Below are 15,809 nucleotides of genomic sequence, written 5' to 3' on the forward strand. Positions count from 1 at the left end.
GGGGATGCCAAAATTTTGGTGTCAACACCCAATTTCGTCAAGCTAAATAAATAATAATATTTTGTTTTTTTAAGAAAATAAAAAAATAAAAAAAAGTAAATAAGTTTTTCTTTGTCTAAATAATAATAATAGGATAATAATAAATAAATAAATAAAAAATAAAAGAGAGATTGTTTTAATCTTTTATGTATTTTCTTTTGAGGCTTTGTTCTATTTTAGCCCAAAATACTCTGTACACCCACACAGTTTTTTCTTGCAACTAATGGCAGCCCAAAATTTAATTTGCTCACCCCCACTCTATGCTTTGTCGTTTCGGATCCAGCTCAAGAAGTAAGTCTAATAATTAGAAACAAAATCTGTTCTAATATTTAGAATCATTTACTCTGATTTTGTGTTCTGGTTTTATGACACCTCCTTTTCCAGATGAGGAAAATAGTAATATGTTTCTCAAGAATATCTTTTTTTTTTAATTATAATTAATTTGTCCTTATCAGATTTGATTTTTTACTCTGATTTTTTGTGTGATTTGATTTCCATAATGTGATAATTTTAAGACTAATTATTACCTTTTAAATTTCGTTGTAATTAAGACGGACCTTTTTATGAGATTACTTTAGATTTAATTTGTTATGTATATAAACCCATAAAAAAAAAGATTAAAAGGATTCCCTCTTTGATAACCCTAAACACATCCACCATCTGGGCTCTCTCTCTACCGAGACTTTCACTTTTTATGACAACACCGAAAAAGTAGGTTCGTGTGTTCAAAATCAGATTTAGGTGTTGGAACCGCAATGCATCATTTGTCTGGGTCTTCTTTTGCTTGTGAGTGATTACGAAGTGCGTAAGTCAGGTTTTTGTGCCTTATCCCTTTTTATTGTTAATGCCATATCAATGATGCTATATTCTGTGTTGTTGTTTAATTGATCTCCGCGTATGGATATTCTGACTTTTAGTTTTCAAGTACTATATTTATTTCGATGTTTGCCGGGATGCCTTGGTGTGAGTGATTCAATGCTTGATTATTTGTTTGTTTGGGGCAATGCTTGTCAAGGTTGAGATATGTGTAAAAAATGAAGATATTTTGGTTATATTGATGGTTTTTTTCTTTGTTTCACTTCCAGTGCATGTTTTTTTTGGGGCTTAGAATGTAACGTTGTTTTTTGAATAAAGCCATAAGTGGATGAGTCTTACCGCTGGGTAGGGGTGTTTTAAGTTAATTATATGGATTAATGCCTTGTTGCAGTCATGCTTTTTTCCCCCTTCTCGCATGACATAATAAAATTATGTAATAATGCCAAGATTAATTCACTTTTTTGCATGCATTTGATTCATATTCGAGGGACACTTTTTATTTTTATTTTTATTTTTTATTTTTTTTCTTTTCCTTTGCTGAATCCACATAAAATGAAATGATGATTAAAAATAATAACATTTAAGTGCTAAAATATATAAAAAATAGAAAATATACAATTTAAGAAACAAGAGTTTTTTTTTTCCCTCTAAGTATTTGTTCGGGGGTTATATTTATTTTACAACTTTTCTTTTTTTTCTGAAAAATGTATATAAAAAAAAGAACTATAAGGAATATAAATATTTTTTTTTTGTTTATCTTTAGTGTCTATTTGACCGCTCGCACTACATGACATTCGCTTTTGATATTTCAAAATACTAAAATCATAAGAAGACTTTTACATACAAAAACAATCAAATCAACAAGTTCTCAAAATAATCATAAAGAATTACGTGACCCTGATTCTCCCTTATGAATGGAGATACATAATCCTTGTCGGGCCCAAAAAATATTTTTTTTTTGTTTCCTTTATTTTTCTTTGTCATCTTTATTTATTGATTTATTTACTTTTTTGTTTGAAAATAAACATTTAAAGGAGACCACATCAATTTGTATTTTAATTAAAGGTATCGTCTTAGGATGAGCGTTGTAGGGTGCTAACACCTTTTCTACGCATAATTAACTCTCGTACCCCAAACTCTGTTTTCGTAGACCTTGCTCCTTTTTTATGGTTTTCCATAGTTTCCTATAATAACTATGGTGACTCCAAAACTCTTTTTTTCAAATTTTATTTTTTGGTTTGTCATCCCGTCGCGATTTCGGTTGTGACATTTGGTTGAATTAATCTTTTGGTCTATTTTTTCATCCAAAAATTTTATATTAATCCTCTAGTTTTTTAACCTCAAATTGGTCCTGATTTTTGAAAAATTGATGCAATTTGATTATTTTTATTAAATTTTTTGAAGGAAGAAAGGAGTTTTTATCAAAATTGATAATGAGATTATGTTAGTTATATCAACAAAGAAAATCATCATTATTTACAACTTCAATTTTTATGGAAAAATCTTGATCCAATTCAGGAAATTTAACAAAAATAAGACCAAATTGCATTATTTTTTTATGATAATAAAAAATAATAAAATTATTATTATTATAAATTAAATATAAATAATTTTTATTTTACTACAATTTATTTTCATTTATATTGATTAAGTTTGAAAAATAATTAAATAAAAAGATAGTTAAATTAAACAAGTAATCACTTAAAAAAAATATTAAGAAAATAATTATTTTTATATAAAAATATTCAAAAGGCCAAATTAAAAAATAAATGTAGGTAATAAAAAAATATCTTATGCATTAATATATATATTTTTTAAAATATAAGATACAAAATATATTAAAAATATTAATTTAAAAAAATATATTTAAAAATATATAATAAATTATGTAAGTATAAAAAATTTTGGGGGGCCATGGCCCCCTTATGTCATAATATGGGTCCGCCATTGCTTAGCGGTCCACTCTTCATCACCAGACGCTACGCTTTTTAGGGACTTCCCTAGTGGCTCACCCCGTGTTACTAGGCGCCACACTAGTAGCGTCAATGCTACTGGTTTTTGACATTTTAGAACAGGTTCCAAAGAACCTAAACACCCCATACGCATTTCAGAACAATCTAATGGCACTCCATGGTTCCACCACAGATTACAAACATCCAATATGCATAGATAATTACCTAAACCAATATATAGGCCTATGGATATATATCTCACAATTCGAAACATACCACTCTTGAATTTCAACAAAGGTTATTTCCACTTCCAGAGACTCTAAAACAGAAGCTCGTTCTTCCCTGGTATTTCCCAAACCCAAGTCTTATACCACACCGTACCTATCATTAACCTAGTCAATATTTGGATAGCTAAGTGTTCTCCTATGAAACCACTCTTACCATGTGATCAAGCCAAAGTACCATCCAACTACTAAGAATTACACATAACATCAACATACTTCTAATTTAGGTCACAATCAAACTATCTCTTACCAAATAGCTGCAACCTCTCTTTTCTCCCAGCCCTTAAACTAATTTCAAGTTCATCCTCAATTATAATCACCATTATAATTACTAACAAATAACTATCACATACTTTATCCATTATAACATTATCCTTGCCTACGCTAAGGAATCCCAACAAACCTCCACTTTTGCACTTCTTCGCATCACAAAACACTCGCTGCCATCCTTGACATGCTGGCGATGCATCCAAAATTGGGAATTTTCTAGAGTCCCTCAACACCTACTCGAGCCCTAAACATCATAATCCCTTCTACTCACCCAATTTTGCCCACCAACATTCTTTCACTCATTCTACTTCACATATACTCAAATGGCATTCAATTTCACAGAAAATCACAACTCACTATAATCCAGAATCGTGCTACCGAAACTTTCTCAAATTCCACATGACCCTTCTATGAATGCGTACACTATATCCATCAATTGAATATCCCACAGAGACTATCCAGACCATAAATAGTTCCAAAAACATACATTACGATTACCAGAACCTCACTTACGCACACATTTTCCCAGAAATCCACCAAACAAAAAACACATACCAAACCTGCATGCGTTGCCTGGCGGTAGTTCATCAACACCAGACGATTCATAGTAGAAACCCAAAAACAGGGTTATTTCAACATGAGTCGCCTGACAGCTTTGAAGGCTCGCTAGGCAATTTTTAGAAAATATGCTAGAAACCTAGAAATTTGAACTTTTGTAGGAGGAAAGCATGCACAATTCATATCATACGTCATGCAATTAATCTGGATTCCTTGCTTTCTTGGTGATGCTTAAAGTTCCTCTTAATCCACTTGTTGCCTTAGCCCTTGTCTCCTCTCCACAATTGCTTTCAGCCTTCAATACTGTCGCTATTAAGTGCCCAAACTCTTTCTTTTCAATGCCAAATTCAGTTCTTAAGTTCCTCTCTCAAGACCTTCCTCCCCTTTTCCACCCTAATTTAATTTAATTAATAAAAAAGTGAAAATTAATTTTATGCGTTAATGGCCATCAAATGGCATTAACATAAGGTTTTCTCAGCCTTTCCAGCTGCTCCATATGATGGCTAGGGTTTCTTGATCATATTTAGCGTCAGCTAGGGTTCAAACACACAAGCACATACTTATCAAGCCAATGCACAACCAATCAACCAATTCATGTTTCATGACAATTCTTACACATCTAGGATTATATTATCACGCACCATGGTCAAACATATTCCAAAAGAAATAAAACAATTAATTTAACACATATATGGCATCAACAGGACTCGAACCCAAGTCTTTTCATAATAGTTGTACTATACTAGGCGGACATGGTCGGTATAAATAGATACCTGGTCCTAGTCGCCAACCTATAGTCTTATTCTGAATAAATCATTGATTAACTATATAGGAAAATGATATATACATAGCGGTTAAAGCCTCCTACTTTCAGCATATCATATATGAGTAAGGGCTGCCTACTCCAAACTTAGGAAATAATAGCTATATTCCCAGAATCAAGTCATAAGCTTGATATTTGAGCCCTGATAAGGCCCATATAAACCCAAAGGAGGCCTAGTGAGCCCAATAAAGGCCCAACCCATAAGCTAGGTAATATATGATTAATACTCTATAAATACAAGTGGACCCTGACAATTAAAGGTACACAATTCATTAATATCAAAACAAGATTTGACTTTTGAGAGCTCTCACTGACTTGATCGTCAGAGTCCTTTTCTGCAAGTAACCTCCAAAATGTTCAATCCGATAATAGGACATGAAGACATACCCAACAAAATCGAAGAGTATCCATCCCGAGTAATCAAAGATTGGGTAAGATATTATTTATGCTCCCTAATACTTTACTATTGTTTCCACAAGAACAATAACCAAGTACACTCAACCACTTGAGCTAATACTATTCCTTGTTCTAATTTCCCGCATTAAATGCCATAAATATTCCATTACCCGTATTTATTAAATAATTATTTATTTAATTATTTAACTTTCTCGGATCTTACAAATGGCAACAATGAAAAATGAGAAAAGGAACATAAAACTATGACATGATGGCAAGGAAGTCGAAGTGCTTGGAAATACCCATAATCACACCACTAATCATTTAATCTAATCGTGTAAGACATTGGTTGGTGTTGGTGGGGAGAGGGAATCTATTGAACATTAACTTTAAAATTTTCTCGATCATACCTTTGGACATGACACATCGCAGATTGTTTGGAGTTTTCTTTAGGAGGGTAGCAATATCTTCAACATATTGATGACTTGATCGTAACATAGACTTTGTCTTCAACCCTCGTTCAACAAACCAGGATTTTGTTCTTTCAAATGTTGTCTTAATTATAGTGGAATTTGGTAAGGAACGCGCTCCCTTTAGAACAAATTTCATACATTCCGCCAGATTTGTTGTCATGTGGTTGTATCTTTTACTCCTATCATATGTTTAAAAAAAGAAATAGAAGTCGTGTTTATAGATCACGACTTCCATGCCAAAAAAACATGTTCTGAAATCACGACTTTCAATTGGAAATTAAAAATTGAAAGTTGTCCCAATCGGCGACGACTTCATCTTACTAGTCGTGTTCACAACACAAACTTCTAATGCCAAGAAAGAAATGGAATTTAGGTCTAGTGTCCACAACTTCACTAAGGAAAGATTGCCCTTAGGACACAATTTTTTTTTTTTTGCAGATGTCGTCACTATAGCCCACGACTTCAACTTTGACTATTATGAAGTCACTTCCTCACACCATGACATACACAAAAACTTGTAATATAAAAAAATTGCACATTCTGGTATTTTACCTAGGAAAGTACACCAAATGGGTAAAAAAAATTGTAAGTGAAGAAAGTGTAAAAGGATATGTTTGTTTTGTTTAGTTCCATTTTAATAGGTTCAAAATGGTCTACTGAATTTGGGATTCTGGAATAATGGCAAAAAATTATCTTTAAGATTATTACATATGGAAGTTGTGCTCTTAAAAGTTTGGAAAGTGCGTTCCAGAGAATGTATTGTGAAAAAGAAATTATTCTGGATTGTCGTATTTGAAAGGAATTTTTGCAAATATTAGAAAATAAATTGCAAAAGTGGTATGTAATTGTTCAAAATGCAAAACTTAAAAACTTTTCAAGAACAATAATACTAGAAAGCAGTATTTAGAAGTTACTCAGAAAAGTGTTTTTCAAAATAGTTATTTTATGTTCAAAAGGTTAGAAAGTGTTCATAAATCCATGTCAACAAGATATTATGTTCAAGAAAATTCAATGCAATATAACATGGTAGTACAAAAATATGTAATCATATTTTGTAGAGTTAAACATTGATAAATACTAATCTACAACAAAGTTCCACACCCTATGTGACGAGTCCATCTTCAAAGAGACACTACAGGAAAAATGACTTTAGGCAATGGACCAAAAACCATGGCCTAAAGTAAAAAAACCGTGGCCTGAAGATTAGACAACAAATTGGCAACGAATTTGCAGTCGTTGCATAGGTGACTGTGGCCTATACTAGAGGCAACGATTTTTTTCCGTTTAGGCCAGGAAATTCAAAAATCGTTGCTTATTATGCAACAATTAAAAAATGTTGCCTAAAATGTTCCAATAGGCAACAGTTTTTCGGCCAATATAATGCAACAATTTTTTTCGTGTTGCTTATTTCTATAGGCCACATTTATGAAAGTGTGGAACAAAATAGATTTGTTTAAAATAAGGCTTATAAAAATTGAATGATATAAAATAATTTAAAATATAATTTTAATTTTATCTATACATTTAGACAATACTATTTTAAATGAAATATTAATAATTTTATTTGAATAGTATTAATTAAAATATATTTATTCTATTAAAATTGTAGAAATAAAATAAAATAGATTAAATAAGACACTTCTAACATATATGGAATTGAAAATTTTCATATATTGCAAAATTATATTGTAATATTATGTACAATTCCATAAGTAAAAATGTTTACAACTAATTAAAAAGTATTATGTTCTCCAAAAAAGAAAAAAATACAATTTATCTTGCACTTTCATTCCTCTTCATCTTTATATACCATTTGGATTTTTTATCATTCTTCATCTCTTGGAGGAGAGAGCGGCGGGCCTCGACATGCGGCGGTGGTCGCTGCGCAGCTTGACGAAGAGGAAGATCAGGAGGCAGCACGCGGAGTCGATTGTCGAGATGTTTAGAAGGTAGTCGATGTTGCCGTACCAGGTCCCGAAAGGGTCGCCGTCATTACCAAAGGATGACGACGGCAGAGGGAGGGGGTCTCCTCCCATCGAAAATCAGAGTTTGAGGAATCTAACTTTGGTAGGGTTTTGCTGCGAATTGAGTCCAGTTGAGAATGGATTATCTTGGTGTTGTGCTTAAGGAAGGGATTGAATGGGAGTGCTTAAAGCTTTGGGTTTGGTCAGGGTTAGGGTTCAGAGAAAAATTGATGGGAAACAAGAGAAGGAAATGGGAAGAAGATGGCTTTAGTGTCTTAGACTATGTGTTTAGGTTTAGCAATATGTCTTTAGTTTTGGCGCAATGTTTAATTTTCAAGGAAATTTTAATTTTGGGAATTTTCAGAATCTAGGAATTTTTAGTTAAAATTAAACTTTTTAATTTATTTTAAGTCATGTTTTAATATATTAGGCCACACTTTTTAGGGCAACATTTGAATAAAACGTGGTATAAGTTATCAACATTTTGAAAATTGTTGCCTTAGGTACTCTTTAAGCCACACCAATAAAAGTGTTAGCTTTTCCATGTTTAGGCAACACTTTTTTATTTGTGGATAAATTTTGTGTTGCCTAAAGCCAAAAATGTTGTAGTGAGAGAACCAAGAGGAAACCATGCAAAATGAAGGACACTTCTATGGAGAAGGTTGGAGGAACAAAAGCAAGGTTGTGAGAAGAAGAAGAAGAAATGGTATTTGAAGCGAAAAAGAGAGCATGGGAAAGGTGTGACTTGCCAACTAAGCAAGTCACATGGAGCTTACTCCTATTCGCTCAAGGTGTAGCTTGGTGGCCAAGCTTGCTCCTAGACTCCTTGAAGGAACAAGGCTTACAAAGTAGGCCCAATTCTCTTTTGGTCCAAAACAATTTCAAGGCCCACAAGCCCTCCAAGGCCTAATACATGACCCAAAGATAACCCTATTCTACAAAACCCAAAATTAAATCCTAATATAGTATTTACAAATAAAGAGTCCTAGACTAGGTCTTCACATCCTTCTTGGCCCATGTAAACTTCAACTTGGGCCTTGCATGCTCAAATGAGTCCCAATCTTCTTGTATCCTCCTAGTCATGGCTCTGGTGGTTGCTCCCTTAGCTAGAGGTCTCTCATCACTATGAGCTACCTTATATTTTTATAGTTTGTTTTAGATCAACAATTCTAGTTGTTAGTATTTTGTTGGTAGGAGAAGTCCAACCCAAAAACTTTGTATTTGCATAGTTGACATCACTTAATTGCTTATACATGTGTTTCGTTGACGCGATCAAATTAATACTACTAAACTATAGCAACTTCAGTATTGCTAAGATAGTAGTCAAGAAAATAGAAAGGGTAAAGTAACCCTAAGTCGTCTCCCAACGAACACAGAATTGATTTTTAACAAATTAGTTCTTATAAAACTATACAAATGAGTTAGTCAAATAAAATAAAAAATATAGGGGATTAATATAAACAAAGATAGAAATAAAGTTTAAAAGATAAAAAGAAATAAAAACAATAGTAAAGAAAATAGATTGATTCCATTGCTTTTTCAAAATAGATTCATCATCGGTTATCTAAAGATTATTGCTCAATTAATTATTGTTGTAGATTTACAAATTAATCAATGTAAAGTCTCAATGAATTTGTTGGCGTTCTCACTTTTAACCAAAGTACAGTCTCAATTAAAAGTGAGAACTTTTAGATTATCCATAGTAAATTCAACCAAAGTACAGTCTCATCAAATTTTACTATGCCTAATCATGTCTATTCTTTTATCTCCTCACCAAATAAAAAGCTTAATTAATCAAAGTAAAGTCTCAATTAATTTTCGTTAGAGTAAATACCTTTAATCAAAGTAAAGTCTCAATTATTGGTAAAAACTCATTTAATCACATGAAAGTTTCTAAATAAAATCAAAGTAAAGTCTCAATTCAATTTAAAAACCCTTGAACTCATATGATCAACATGCATATAGATTTAAAATCATTACTTTTTATGTGATTCAAAGATAAAAGACATAGATAAATTAAAACCTCAACAATAATAAAAAGAACAAAGAAATTAATTCATTCTAACCTCAGAATCCATAATGAAATTACAATGGAATCAACCCAAGAAGTTTAGAACTCCATGAATGCAAAATAAAGATAAAAGAAGAATAGAGAGAAGAAAAGAGAGAGAAAGAAATTAGGCCCCCCTAAGGGTTCCTAAATTCCGACGTGCCGAGCTTGTTCTTTTCTGCTTCTCCTTTGGTCTCTTTATATAGGAATTGGACTGGGCTTTTCTGTTGCTAAAACCTCTCAAATATCTTTTAAAATAAAGATAAAGATAAATATTCAAAGATATTTGGAGAGATATAAATTATTTGACAAATATAGTTGGTTAATAATTTATGATATAATTAAATAAATTAATTATTTAAAGATATCTGATAAATTATCACCAAATAATATTTGTATTAATTTTCTAAATAACCCATTTCAATCTTGTAGTCTAATTTTGCAAAGACATCCAAAAATATCAATATTTGCAAATAAATCTCTCTCCTTTGACTAGTCTTTGACCAGAGTTGACTGTTTGACCAACTTTTGAATGTTTGACCAGATTTGACCATTTGACTGTGCAATGACAGGATGACACGTGGCAGAGTCTTCTCTCCCCAAATGAAACTCTTTCTCTCTCTTCTAGGGTTTCTGCCACAGCACGAATTATGAGCTTCCATGGCTGCTGCTCTCACGTTTTCGCTGCTGCAGGTCCATCGCCTTGGTTGCGTCGTTTCGCGTTTTCCGGCGAGTTGCAGATCTGCGGTGGCTGGCGTCATGTGCGGGGAAGATCTGGTGCGTTGCAGATACAGTGTGGTTGCTCCCGGTGGCTTCGCTCTAGCAACGTTTTCCGGCGTGGCTGCTTGCGCGTTGCAGCGATGGTTCGCTGTCACGGTGGATCTGTTCTGGCTCACAGGTGCATTGACGATGGTGTCGCGGTGGCCATGGTTGCGCGCTCGTTGCTGCTGCGCGGTGGCTGACGGTGCTGGTAGCTGCAGGTGCTGCTGTGCGTTGCAGGTGCTTGCGGTGGTCGGAGGAACTCGCGGTAGCTGCCGACGAGGGTGGAGGGAGGACGGCGGCTGAGTGCTGCTGTGGTGCTGTCATGGTTCGTGCTTTCCGGCGTGGTGGCTCACGGTGGTGGTCCGTGACATGGCTGACGGCATGGAGATGGAGGCTAGGGTTTGGGAGGTTGAAGGTGATGACGTGGCAACATGTTATTGGCTGAATTTTGAGTTGCTAGATCATGACATATGTCTTTATCTGATTGGTTAATTTAATATTTGGAGGATTGCCACATGGCATGATCTGAGTGAATTGGTTTTAAGTGGTAGGAGGGGTGTAAATAGATATATTAGGGGTGCAGAACAGGTTTTTGTAGGAGGAGTGTGTAAGTAATGTATGAGGTACAAAAGTGAATTTTCCAGAACTTGCTAATTTCAACCTTTTAAAGGTGGTTTGTAACTTCAATCAATCTATTTTCCCACCTATAATGAGCTTAATCTTAACTTCAGCTGCATCAACAAACGTTTAAAATATACAAAAATAATTTATGCAGCTAAAAATCACTTTTAAGACATTTTTATCACACATGCTCAAACAGTCTAATTAACAGAATTATCAATTAAATCACTCTTTAAGCACACAAATTCAATTAAATACCCAGAATTAAATACTGAATGAGGGCAAAAATACGCACTCATCAATCCTCCAACCATATCCTTTAGTGAGAAATTTATAAATAAGATCATGTATATGAAAAAATGGTGCAACCCACCAACTGTAATTGATAGACTCGTGCATCAATGGTCCATTGTTTGTTACCACATGCATTTTCATAAACCTCTCTTAACTAGCTCAAACACACATTATCATACCCTGGTTTCTTCAACACAATCAACATAAAGGGTCTCTACCAACAAGTGTGACCCTCCAACCACGTTTACAACTACATAAGTGCATAAACAGATAATGATAGGCAAACACAACAAGTTAGACACATCATCAAGTGTGATGATCATCTCGCCATTAGATAAATAGAAATAATTTCTATCATTGTGCAACCTAACGTAGATAGAAAATATTCTATTTTGTAATCACACAATTAGCACTACCTAGACCTCTTGACCCCGATAACAGAAGCCCAACTTCTATCAATTCATATAGGTCCTAACTTCATCTTGCCACGATCCTATAATTGCCAATAAATAATATTTTACCTTTTAAAATGCTTAACATGCATAACCTAATGTATATAAACATAATGCTCACCAGTCCATTCTATAACTAGCGAGTAACATGTCCCACATAATTAAGGAGTAATGAAGTAGCCATAGGCCCTCCCAATTAACCATCATCCTTCGCCAACTGTGGCTTTCCAGCTACAATATTCTTCTTTAAATGGTTATCTTTAACAATGTAACTGGGACCCTAACACCCTCTTTGTCTTACAAATGCAGTTGGTTGTATACAATCATGTTGAGAACCACCTTCTCTAGTTCTAACAATGATTATCTATAAACACACTAAAAAAAGAACAAAAATAAACTACCTATTAAACACCTCATACAAACTATAAGTTAAAAGGCTCAAAACCCAATTCTAGAACATATTCTAGAATAAACATTTTGGAAGGTGTGTTGGATTGGTCTTTCTATAGCACCTTTCAAGAAAACTCATTTCAGAATACGTTCCTGGATTGCTCTTTTGGAATACATTTTCAAAATGCTCATTCTAGGCTATTTTATGGATTGGTCATTCTGGAATACCTTTTTAGAATGCCCTCCAACATCTCTATGAAATAGTGATTTTGTAACCACCTCCTCTAGATCTAACAATGATTATCTATAAATACACTAAAAAAAGAACAAAAAGAAACTATATATTAAACCCCTCATATAAACTAAAAGTTAAAAGGCTCAAAACCCAATTCTAGAACATATTCTAGAATAAACATTTTGGAAGATGTGTTGGATTAGTCATTCTATAGCACCTTTCAAGAACACTAATTAAAAATACGTTCCTAGATTGCTCTTTTGGAACACATTTCCAAAATGCTTATTCTAGACTATTTTATGGATTGGTAATTCTGGAATACCTTTTTAGAATGCCCCTTCAGTATCTCTATGAAATGGTGATTTTGTAATCACATTAAAAAATGGGGACTTTAGAAAGGGTCTTCTGGAATGACCAATCCAAAGCGTTGTGTGTTTTCCACACCTCTTCTACTTTTGGAATACCCATTCTTGAAAGGAAAAAAGAAAACCTACCCTATGGAAATAATGTGGATCTTTTGATGAATACGATAATTGCTAATTTAGGGACATCTTCCAACGATAATGCAACTTGAGATGTGACTAACAAAAATGGTAGAATAGACAACACTCAAACATATGTCGTAGTGAAGAGACACTTGCGATCAACCAAGTTGCACATGTGAAGGAGAAAGAAATAAAATGAGGATTAATGTAAAAAATCCATCAAAGGCATTTTTGACTTTTTTTGCTTAAACTATGAGGGTGCAGGTACCAAATAAAGGGCATTTAAGAAGTAGAATCCCAAGTTGGGTGGGCACAATTAAAAATGTGAACAAGGTTTTATGAAAGTTTTTTCTTACCACACCCTTATAATTTTTAAAGCAATTCTTCTACCTTTCATGGTTTATTTCAATGGTGACTTTGGGATTGCCTATTTTGAAAATATTTGGAGTAGAAAAATGCATATCATGAATTCTAATACTTTGAATTCCAAACAGAGCGTATATCATGAATCATAAGATTGTTGTTTCTAGGATAGGGTTACTGAATGTACAACCGTTACTCACATTCCTAATGATTTTTTGTTTTTTTGGTTAGGGTTTTTGTACAAAACCTATAAATAAGTTTCCTATTTGTAAAATGAACAAGTCAAATTTGAAGTATTTTCCAGTTTTACAAACCTGATTGTGTTTCTACTTTAGTTTGTTTAATCTATTTCTGGTGAGCTTTTTTTTTTTTAATGGTTGTATGCATCTTCACTAAATACCATACTATGATATCAGAGTAGGTTAAGGCTTTCTCTATTATGATAAATCTATCTTTTATCTTTCCTTTTTCTTCTAATGTTTCTTTCTCCTTTTTCTAGGGTCATTTATTATTGAAACAAAACACACAATGGATTACTGTTTCAATCCATCTAGTCCTAATCGTTTGCATCCTAGAGAAAATCTATGTCTTCTTCTTGTCTCTCCTTCTTTTAATAGACAAATTATCAATCTTTGAGTAGAAATATGCGGCGTGCCTTATTGTAATAGAATAAACTTAAGTTCATTGATGGAAGTTTTGGAATTCCTTAATGCAATGATCCTATTTTTGAAGCATAGGAAATGTGCAATGTGATGATTCTTTCCTCGATTAATCAGACTTTATGTCGTTAAATTGCATAAAGCACTATCTACATTGATTCTCCAAAAATCTTTGGAAAGACTTGCAGGAAAGGGTCTTAAAAGGTGACCATTTCATAATTTTAGATATGCTTTAAGAAATCCATTCCATTAAATAAGGAAAGTGGAATGTGAATTATTTTTTTACCGATCTTAAAACTCCTTAGGAACAAATAGAATCTCTAAGACCTATACTAACTTAGTTTCGTAGATGATTAAATGGACTAACCTTGTGTGGTAGGTGATCGAGGTTGTACCCGACCAAATAAAACAGTTAAATGTAATACTCAGAAGTTAATCCAAGGTCATCTCCCAGTGACCAAACCTTCCATTCAAAGCTTTTCAGATTTCAATTCAACACAAATGGGATGAGGGTTGGTAGATTCAAATGCTTAAAATAGATTAAATGAAATGCAACAGTGATTAAAACGTAATGATTTCCTTGATTCAAATACAATTTCACTTATCATAGGCCACCAAATTAACACATTTGCCTACTCTCAATCCACTAGACAATAACCATTAAGCGAAAGTCACAATTCAGTTTCATTATGCAATTAAGCAATGCAAACATCTATGAATTCTTGAATGTCAAGCTACATACATTAAACATGAACATAAATCAACCCAAACATATGTACTTAATATGTAAATTAAGCATAAGCAGATGAACCATATACATTCCACAAATCTATATAGATAAATATATAAAATAATGGAAGTTTAAATAATATTCTTATGAAAAGGCTTAAAAAGAAACTTTCTTTAATGATAAAGATCCAAATCTAAATAAATAAAAAATTTAATTTAGTAATGATTTGTGTTGATAATTGGAATTTATTTATACAATCAATAATTATATGATTTGTTTCTAAATTTTTTTCATTAAACGACTAGTTAATTTCATTAATCATTTTTAATTTTCTAACTGAATGGTTTCTTTTTTATTCCATACTTTTTGAAATCTTTTAAATTTATATATTTCTAATTAATAATTATATGATTAATTTTAATTTTTTATATCAATTAATTGATTTTATCAATTATTTTAAATTTCTTTAATTATAAATAAATATTTTAATTGGTAACAAGTAATAATATTATAATTACTATTATTTTTGTTATTTTTAACTCAACAAATTTTAAATTAATATTTATGAGTAATAGTTGAATTATTATTATTATTACTATTATCATTTTGTATTATTACATGTCACAATATATTGATATATATATATATATATATATATATATATATATATATATATATATATATATATATATATATATATATATATATATATATATATATATATATATATATATATATATATATATATATATATATTACTTTTGTTTATAATATTTCAAGTTTAACTTCATTTTTTTAAAACTTAATATGACCACTACAAAAAAAACACAATTTAGCAACCGAAATTAGCGACCGAAAAAGGTTGGTTGCAAATTGCGACTGAAATAGCGACCGAACAATAGTAGTTGTTAATTAGTGACTTAAATAGCGACTAAATCAATGTATGGTAACATTTATTCTTATAGCGACCAATTCAATTTAAATGAATTTAAGTTTTTATATCTATGGTTAATAACAAATTTAAACATCAACTTTTGTTTTGAATTTTGTTTATGGGATCCCTAATGCACATTATACCTATATTTTATTTTAACAATGATCCGTGTATACATTTTATTTTAATATAATGTAACTCAAAAGTGTAATTATAAATTTTAAACATACAACACTATTATTTTATTACACCTAATTAT

Source organism: Vigna unguiculata, chromosome 9 (assembly GCF_004118075.2).
Source record: "Vigna unguiculata cultivar IT97K-499-35 chromosome 9, ASM411807v1, whole genome shotgun sequence".
NCBI classification, from domain to species: domain Eukaryota; kingdom Viridiplantae; phylum Streptophyta; class Magnoliopsida; order Fabales; family Fabaceae; genus Vigna; species Vigna unguiculata.